This window comes from Bidens hawaiensis, unplaced genomic scaffold, assembly GCF_021521415.1.
Source record: "Bidens hawaiensis isolate Kalapana, Puna unplaced genomic scaffold, B.hawaiensis_p1.1 tig00031918_1, whole genome shotgun sequence".
Taxonomy (NCBI): Eukaryota; Viridiplantae; Streptophyta; class Magnoliopsida; order Asterales; family Asteraceae; genus Bidens; species Bidens hawaiensis.
This window is the reverse complement of record NW_027505229.1, coordinates 29,807-35,530: the sequence shown is the minus strand read 5'-3', so window position 1 is coordinate 35,530 and position 5,724 is coordinate 29,807. Positions and strand designations below refer to the sequence as shown.

Genomic DNA, 5,724 nt, shown 5'->3' with positions numbered 1-5,724 from the left:
CGGTGGAACTGACCTCGCCAGGCCGTTGGACACATAGCCCATCCAACATGCGTACAATCGATGCTACCTAGCATCCCAGGAAAACCATGTTTTTCTGCGTGCACCTCATATATGCGTTGGATGTCATATGTTGTAGGTTTACGCAGATATCTCCGAGCGTAAGTCGATATGACTCCTACGTACAATATATATTAAAAAATGTAATAAATATTTAATAAAAAGTAAAATTAATGTTTTTTACCTTGGCAGAAAAAATGAAGGGATTCACGTGCAACCCTTTTCGACATCTGTAAATACTCATCCAAAGCGTCCGACGAGATGCCGTACGCTAGTTGACGGATAGCAGCCGTGCATTTTTGAAGAGGGGTAAAACCGGGAAGACCCCTAGCATCCTCCCTTTGTTGGAAAAAGGGATACCGTGCCTCTAAATCACTCGCTATACGCGTGAACAATTGCCTGCTCATTCGAAAACGAGTTCGAAAATCCGACCCCGCGTATACCGGTTGAGGGCTAAAATAATGCCTCATCAAAGTATCGTTAGCACCCGATCGATCACGATCACGAGGTGGTGCTCTAACCCTCGGGAGTCGGGGTTGATGGGCTTGATTTTGCAAGAGATTTACCACGGCTGCGGTCAAAACTCCCCCTACATGAAGAAGCAAATCATCCTCTTCGGAGGAGTCGGAATCAGACGAGTACGACGACATTATTTTTTAAAAAAAAAATGGGACGATGGGTTGTTTGGAGATTGAAGTTGTGTTTGATATGGTAAAAATGGGTTGATTTAGGGGTATTATATAGGATTTTGTAAAGGTTTTTTTAAAAAAGTTTGAAAGAAATGGGTAATATATAGGAAGTGTTGTATAAAGAAATGGGTAAGTTTGGTGTTTTTTGAAGTTGTGTTAAAGTGTTGTATAAAATGGGTAATATATAGGAGTAGAAAAATTTTTTTTTTTTTTAAAATTAAGAGCCAACGGCTCATTTAAGCTTTCAAACGGCTCTTTTCACCATTCCCCATGCCCCTCACGCTCAACCTGTCCCGCGAACCCCCTGGCGCCTGCCTCTTTTTCCGCGCTCGCGCCCCTCTCGCGCCCCTCTCGCGCCTCGGTGGTGTGGTGCTCGCGCCCCGGGGCGCGAGCGGCTGTCCTCTTGCGCCCTTTCTCACGCTCCACACCCCTCAGCCTAACAAAAAAAAATGCATCTTACCTTTTTAAATGTAATGTGTAATGATTAAAAGTATTAAACATATAAACATGTTTTATGTTTCTCTACGCATCAATACGCAAATTTAATGTCTTGAGGCATTAAAAAAGGGTTTTTAAGGTAGTAGGTAAATAGTGCTTTAAAATTCACATTTTCATTTAAGATGATTATGTGAACTTTTGAAAAATGTGTCAAGATTAAAAAATAGACTTTGGACTTCTTTGAACTTGTCTTGGCACTTTGAAAACGCTTGAACACAACCCTAAATGGAAGTCACCATTTCGGTGCAAATAATAACATAATGTACGTATTCCCCTTCAAAATGGCAAAACTCTTTCTGTCAAAGGTGATGGTATCCCGATCACAAGACGTTTTTAAACAGAATAGATATGTCAACCCAAAACTAACAATTTCATGTCGTGTCAAAATTGCTACCTCTAGTTTCACAGTCAAACAGGTTAAAAACGAACAAATGTCATTATTTCTTTTTCTTTTAGTTCGGATACCATACCGAATTGACGGAAAACGATCAAGTTCGAGTAGACTCGTAGCTTCAACGTCTGTGACTGTCAACGCTCGGGTTTTGCCAACAAACAAATTTACCGTCTGACCCCCTGCCCATTGGTCCACATTCATATTTACTTATACATTTTAGATTTTTTTTGCTCTAGTACCGTAACGAGCGTAATCAAAACGACTAAATTTGTGTCGAATACTGCCACAATGACCGAGACCGAAAACACTTGTGCTTTCCACCTCCTAGGTTTGGCGATTAAATAAACCTTGTTTTAAATATTTTGTTTTGTTATATGTTAATTTGACAAATTAATTTTTTGGTTTTAACGCTCAAACTTTGACAACGATGCTTATACCCAAACGAGCGTAACCGATACTGACTGAATTCGCGTCAAACTCATCATCGTAACCATCGGGTTTTACCAATGTCGGGGTTTCAACGTTGAAGTTTTGTCAACTGCCTTGGCATAACGCACTGGGTAAAATAACTAGTTTAATATAGGAGTTGGAGACTCATCCAAGCAAAGTCTGGAGTGGGGGGTTGGGCCTGGTCCAAATAGCAAGAATTAATAACCAGGCCTTGAGCCATGTGAACTCTAATCGAAAAAACAAGCCCAAGTCCAAACTAAAACCCATTTGTATGCTGATGGCTCATGTGCGAGCCGGTTGTTGCGAGGCATGGTTTGCGAGCCCAAAGGAATGCAAGCAGTGGCGGTGGCTGTGGTGGTGAGTTTTTAAGTTTAATTACATTATTCATTTATCTTCTACAATTTAAAGAAATGACATATATTGCCCTAAAACTAATCTGGTAGTTACCGCTAAGAAAAGCTTCAATGAAGACCAATAGGATGAAAGTTGAGATTAACTTAGTGAATTTTTTAAATTGAGATTAATATAGGCCAATATGTCAAAGTTTGGATTATTAAAATCCAATATTTTAGACTACGACTAGGATTGTAAACATCTTAACCTAACTTGTATAGGATGCTAGATAATTTATGACATGATAATGATCCCTAATAATTAAATCACAAACATATTATTCATAATTAACCACTCCAAAAGCCGTTACTTAACCTTGCACGACAAGCAACCAGTTAAACCGAAATTCCCAACAGACGCTCCTCATGGTAAAATCATTGTTTACGCCGACTTCTTTGCTCATTGTCATTTCGGACACAATGCTCTTGGTGCTGGAAGGATCTTTGCTCAAGGGTAATCTTAAATTTTCTTCATTTTACTCCCAACTATCCCATTTAATATGTTTTTTAAGCAAGACCTTATTAGAGGGATATTAGTAGATTACATGCTTTGATATATCACCATTATTGGTAAACACCTTAAACTATATAGATTTCTGGTTTTTTAAAATACAAAAGAATAATATATACTCTTTTAATATTAATACGAAGAAAGTCTGTACATTTGTGATTTGTTCAAGCTTTGAATATTTACTTATGAATCGTTGTTTCATTCTTGTAGTGCAAAACTTGTTGATCTTGCTCTTGCCTCTGGAAAAATATTCGAAGATGAAGGTTTTAATTACATCAAGGAATCTTTTGCAACCAACACCTTGCACCTTATTGGACTGATGAGCGATGGTGGTGTGCACTCTCGTCTTGATCAGTTGTAGGTATACGCGGATAAACAATAAGTATTCATTACTTAGCCTTCAATGGTTTATAACCTGCATATTTATCATTAATGTGTATTGTCGGTTTGCAGTTGTTGCTCAGAGGAGCTAGCCAACGTGGCGCCAAGAGGATACGTGTTCACGTGCTTACTGATGGTCATGATGTATTAGACGGTTCAAGTGTCGGTTTCAATTCCGATATGGAAGAATATGTCGAGATTCCAGTGATAGTGGAATTACCTTCAATGTTCAACCCTTGATGAAAGCTTTAGAGATTGGTGAGAAGGCCCGTGATGCTATCCTCAGTGGAAAGTTTGACCAGGTAATGATGATGCATATCAAACAGAAAGATATATGAATATATATACTTTAAGAAATATGCTTTAATAAACTGTTCGGTGTGTTTTTTAGGTGCGAGTGAACATACCAAATGGAGACATGGTTGGTCATACCGGTGATGTTGAGGCTACTGTCGTGGCCTGCAAGGCTGCTGATGAAGCTGTTAAGGTAAAAGACCATCTTATCAACTTGTTTATGTAATATCTTTTTTTTCCTAGAAAGTAATCGTTTATTCTGACTGTGTGTGGGTGACAGATGATCATCGATGCGGTAGAACAAGTGGGCGGAATATTTGTCGTGACTGCAGATTACGGTAATGCTGAAGACATGGTTAAAAGAAACAAGAAGGGCGAGCCTATTCTCAAAGACGGTGCGGTCCAGATTCTCACATCACACACTCTTCAGCCGGTAAGCAATTTTAAATTTTCTCGCTTTTCTTGATGAATCAAGGGGTTATAAACCAGCATGTGGAAATGATAATTATTTGAATTGTAATAATCAGGTGCCGATTGCCATTGGTGGGCACAGATTAGCAGCGGATGTGCCAAGTGGCGGGCTAGCTAATGTGGCTGCGACTGTGATGAATCTGCATGAGTTTGTAGCGCCTGATGCAAATGGAGACATAGTAGGTCATACCGGTGAGAAAATACAGATATACAAGGAAGGGAAATTTTTTCTTGAGAGGTATGCAAGTTCACATTTGAATTTGTGTAAATTTTACGTTTTCATACATTCATTTGGTCAACTGTCCTGAGAAAATATGTTGACTTTTATTCGGGCTTTTGCGCAGGTTTAAGGTTTTGGGGACCGATGGAAGCATGTATGTGCTTGGGCAAGAAGTTCAGGCTGGTGGAAGTGATGCAGATGACGCGTGATGCCTATTATTGTACAGTCGAATGTGGCCATTAGGGGTGGTTATTAGTTGCTAATTTTTTTTGATTTCTGGCATCAGGTATGTCTTTGACTTTGACTAAATGGTAAGACCGTTAAGCTTGCTGATTTTTTGACTAAAAGTCATCTTTTTTGCGAGAACACAAGGGGAATAGAATGTACAAAACACTTGTTTTGTTGATTTTAGTATAACCATGGAACCTAGTGCAAAATGTTATAGACCTGGTGGTTAATACCTTTTTTTTCTGGTGGTATTATAGCAAAAAAATAATCCGTGAAAGAGTTTATTTTTCTATGCATGGTAAAAAACTTCAAATGCATACTAATAACATCCCAATCTGCCATTTAATGTTTTTTTTATGACCAGCAAATGTGTGATGTGTGCCTCTGTATCAAATATTAAACAAAGACAGTTAATATTGACTGGGACAAAATAGATATGTTACTTTGTATATGCTCAATCTTATCAACCGTTCATTCATCTAATGTTGCATCAAAATAACCACAAAACCAAAAACAACAAACAAACAAACAAAAACCAACAAACCAAATCCACAAAACTCATAATCTCCTACTTCTTCTATCCACCCTTGAACCAGGACTCTTAATAGCACCAGGGTTACCCAACCACAATGCCAGACCAATCTCCACCAAACTCACCACCGGTGCCACCACAAGCCACCACCGTCTTCCGCCTGTTCCTAAACCGCACTTGTTAGTCATGATTTCTTCACCCCCATCCCCTTCAAACAACGTATTATTATTATTATTATTATCCGGTTGAATTTCTTGAACTCCGGGCACACGGTTCTCGCTTTCTTTCATATTCTCATAGTCCACGTCATCAGTCGGGAACTCAAACCGACACAACGGGCAAGTATTATGTGAACTCAACCACGGTTTAATACACGGAGAGTGGTAAAAATGAGAACAAGGAAGCCGGTTAACCATAGTTCCATCCGTCAACATAAATTTAAAGTGTTCGGTTCACATGTCTTTACACGATTTTTGAGCTCAAGTTTGTGTAGGGGTGGACTTGCAAACACGACTTATTTAACACCCCTAGATAATGATGAAATAAAAGACATATTGACTAGTTGAGTTGACCCAAAAGATCTCAACTGTAAATGGCTCATTGTGTA

At 39.0% G+C, this 5,724-nt stretch overlaps 1 long non-coding RNA gene and 1 pseudogene across 2 annotated transcripts; both read left to right on the top strand.

The window, feature by feature from the left end:
• Positions 1 to 2,893: 2,893 nt before the first annotated feature.
• Positions 2,894 to 3,542, top strand: LOC143611673 (uncharacterized). Its single transcript, XR_013149807.1, has 3 exons — positions 2,894 to 2,934; positions 3,202 to 3,352; positions 3,445 to 3,542. It is a non-coding gene; the product is annotated as an uncharacterized LOC143611673 (long non-coding RNA).
• Positions 3,543 to 3,552: 10 nt separating this feature from the next.
• LOC143611674 (2,3-bisphosphoglycerate-independent phosphoglycerate mutase-like) lies at positions 3,553 to 4,566 on the top strand (annotated as a pseudogene). The gene is made up of 5 exons (XR_013149808.1): positions 3,553 to 3,674; positions 3,764 to 3,859; positions 3,947 to 4,099; positions 4,194 to 4,375; positions 4,482 to 4,566. The product of XR_013149808.1 is annotated as a 2,3-bisphosphoglycerate-independent phosphoglycerate mutase-like (transcript).
• Positions 4,567 to 5,724: the final 1,158 nt, after the last annotated feature.